The sequence below is a fragment of the Belonocnema kinseyi genome, chromosome 9, assembly GCF_010883055.1.
Source record: "Belonocnema kinseyi isolate 2016_QV_RU_SX_M_011 chromosome 9, B_treatae_v1, whole genome shotgun sequence".
Classification (NCBI taxonomy): Eukaryota; Metazoa; Arthropoda; class Insecta; order Hymenoptera; family Cynipidae; genus Belonocnema; species Belonocnema kinseyi.
The window spans coordinates 16,459,420-16,463,590 of NC_046665.1; positions in this window are offsets into that span (position 1 = coordinate 16,459,420).

Consider the following 4,171-nt stretch of genomic DNA (forward strand, 5'->3'; position numbering starts at 1 on the left):
GAGGGCGCATACTTTGAATAAAATATTTGTTATCATTCTCTTGAAATAAATGTGTTTTTTTCTTGAAGAAATACCGGTTTCATATGTATACACCTGGTATACCAATTTTTAAATATAAATCTTGTAACAATCAGTACTCTATCTGGCTTTCGAATGAACTAAAGAATTATATAAAAATAAAAGAAAAACTCAGAAAGATACACAACAATTCACCTTCAGACGTAGATATACTTAAAAATGTTTCCAAAATAGTACAAAGATTATCATTCAGTGACAAAATTATTTAATAAACACAAAAAATCAATAAAAGATGATCTACGAAAAATATGGAATATTACTGCTAAACTAAATAATGAAACTAGAATTCCGGGGACTATAATAAATGAGGGTACTGAATCGTGTGAAGAAAATGAGATTGTGAGAGCTTTTGCCAAATTTTTTTATACAGTATATGAGGAAGAGGTCAACGATAGTGACATTGAAATTCTTTATAATAAAAGAGACTATGATCTATGGGGTAATAAAATGCGAATAGTTCCACCCCAATTTCAGAGTGTAATAAAAAATCTTTCGACTAAACAAGCCATTTTTGAAAATATTTAAACACAAAAACTGCAGTTGAACGTATCGCCTAAAAAATGGATAGGTTAGATAACTCCATCAGAGCTCAAGAACGACTTGTCTAAAACGAAATAATCACAGGCGCTAGATTCATTATTACACCAGCTATAAAATGACCCTCGGGTGTAAAGTTTTGACAAAAAATAAACAATAGCGGATAAAAAACGAAAAAGTTTTCAGATACACGTATTTTCGCTGTTTTTTGAAAAAAGTAAATATTTAAATCTTAAAACCACCAAGGGTCATCTTGGCGCAAATGATGTCTACAATATGTGGTCCAAATTTCAAGAAAATTGGATTGAAGGCAGAGGATTAAAAATGCGTTTAAAGTTGTTTAATTTGATTAAAGGCAGGGGATTGAAAGATAGATGGTTCGGTCGAGCCCGCTATACTCGCAGGTAGACGGAATAAGGTGGTACTGTTCACGTCAAAAAAATATATAGTTAGAGTGCTTGGATTTTCTTCAAATTTTTACACAATATTTCCGAATATATATTCTTTTAAATCATGTGAAAAAAATTGTTTAATTTTAAATTTCAAAGTTGACTAACTAAGTCTATCCAACGATATGGAAAGAAACCCGTGTTCGTCCAGTCTTTAAGGGTGGTGATTGATCGGAGATAAGTGATTATCGGCCTATAGCTATCGTTGATAACTTTTCTAAAATGTTAGAAATGTGTATTGTCATGGGATTTGTTTCACTAACATCGACTGTAAGTAAATCTTGCAGAATTCATGGAATACAGGACTGATGCGCTAAATGATAAGGAACAAGTTGATGTAATATATTTGCAGTTTTCGAAAACTTTTGACAGGGTCAATCAGAGAATCTTATTAAGAAAACTACGTAATCTGAACCTGCGAAAATCTTACTCACACTTTTGTAGAATTGTTTAAATAAAAGGAAATTTTTGTTCAATTTCCGAGCTACTCATCCGAGGCTTGTACGACAAAATTGCAGGAGTGTCTAAAGGGTCTAATTTGGATCGAACTCTTCATTATTTTTGGAAATGATATATCATACAAGATTTCAACCAAAATTATTTTATATGCTGATGAAACCAAAATTTTAAAGCGAATCACCCGTGTTGAACAATGTGTGCAACTACAGTGTATCTTGATATATTCGATGATTGGTGTTTAACAAACAAATTACCGCTAAACCTGGCCAAATGTACTGTCGTAACGTACACTAGATCTACGGATCTGATTATTTACAACTACCAAATATATCAAATCCAAATAAAGAAATTAAAAAGTATACGTCACTTGAGGATTAATTCTGAATCACAATTAGGATTTAAAGAGCACACTGATATTGTATGTAATCAGGCGAGTAAAATGATTGGATTTGTATTTAGAGCGTGCAGGAAGTTTAATAATCTGGAAGTACTTAAGCTACTATAAAACAGTTTGGTCAGGGCAAAGCTAGAGTATGCTTCAATAATTTGTGCTCCAAAATTTGTGTTTCACACTGAGAAATTTCTTTACAAAATACTGCAAAGTAAAATAGATTGTCCGTATCTTTTGAGTAGACTGCAATTTATAATGCGTCAGTCTGAATCCAGATTGCAAAGACAATTTTATACTACGACTGGAAATTTACATAATTCGCCGGTTAAAGAGAGGTGTATAAGAATGAATGAGTTTTGTTTAAAGCAGAACAAAGGGTTTGATTTGTTTTACTCGTCCATGGGTAAACTCAATGATTTAGCAACTAAGTTTATTTAAATATGAGAGCATGTGAGTAGTTTTGACAAATGTATAGATAGTAGAGGGTTACGTCGACATACTTTTGATCGGCGGCAACAGCAATTTGAGCAAGTTTAATCGGTGGTGCGCCGCCTTCTTTGCTACTCGGCGGCGGCGGAGCTGCGTGGCAGTTTAGTGTAGTATTTTTGTTGACATACAGCTTAGAAAAGATAAAAATATGTAGATAATATAGATCAATTTCCATAATAAGATATTTATTTAAATCCGTTTACTTAAACTCCTAATTAATCGCCGGAATTTCCGCAACCAATCAAAAGCCACCGGATCACCCGTCAAGAAGAAATCCGTTGCCATGTAAATATACCTAATATTACGTCAGCGCGTTGATAAGCCGCAAGATGGCCGACGGCGCAACCGTGTAATAGATAGCATTAGATTCGAAAGAAGACACACACTCTTTTCATTTATAACCACGAATTAGGGTTAAAGAAACCCTGTATCAGGATTTTAAAGCGGTTGAGCTTCAATAAATATAAATAAATTTTCGAGCAAAGGCAACGTTTTTTTTTTAAATCGTTCAATTTTTAACCAATAAAATGAATTTACAACAATTCACTTCAAATTTTGATCCAGTAGTTGAATTTTCAACCAACATACTTTATTTTGCAATAAAAAGTCAAATTCTTAATATAGCACATGAATTTGAACAATATAGTTAACTTCTTAAGGAATTTCTATCCGAAAATAAAAAAGTTAATTTCGTGTCCTTCTTTATTTATAATGTGTCCACTAAGGATTTGCATGACCTTCGTTTCTTACATAACCATCTGCAAACTTTATATTATCTTATCCTTCCTATTTACAATATTAACAGTATTTATAACTATTTACGTTAATTCTGAAATCTCCTTACTTCTTCATTAATCTGGCGCAATGTTACTGTCGGAAGAGTGAGTGAGCGATCGAAGAGAGCGAGCGCATCTCAATCTACTTACACTACTACATAATAATAACTTCAGTCGAACCTCGGACACTGTCAGCAATCGGGATCCGACGTATCGGATACTGTAAGAGCACGTGGTCTAACCCCTCAGCCAGTCGGCGTCCAGTTACAGGACCATATCGATACGATGTCATGTAGGTGCCCCTGATAGTATACTAATTATATCAGATGCGTCTCTCCTGGGCTAATCACCTATTTCTTACAGTGTTCGCGAAACAGCTATCGACATTGTCGGAGGTGTGACCATATTTCGTTCTCCCATTCACATATTTTGCACTTTCTGTTCTCTTCTTTCTCCCAATACATCTCCTTCCTTACCTCGTTTCCTAATCTATATCTTACTATTCTAGTCCATCTTTTCTCTCTCCATCCTTTTTCCAAATAATTCGGTACTCCTTCATTTTTTGTCATCTTATATTTTATTATATTTTGATTCCTTAAGGACGTTCTCTAGAAAACACTTTTCTTTAGATTTCTTTCAAACTTCATAAATAAGTACTTTTTACCATGATCTACAAAGCGGTAAAAAGATTAGTACCATGACCGGGGCTTAAAATCGAGATATTAAGCTCTAAAGTTGGCTCTCTTAACACGTGTTAGATAAGAGCAGTTAAATTTTGCGATACATTTCTCTACATTAAAAGCACAATTTTCTTTAGATTTTTTTGAAAAACTAGTATATTATACTAGAGAATATAAGGAATCGAATGCGGCCATAAAAAATATGTGTAACGGTACTACTTTCAAAGGTATACGTTGATAAAACTCGCAATCGCACGAATTTTTAGCCGGCTTGCCGAAGTAAATATGGCGACTTGGCAACGCCGCATAAAC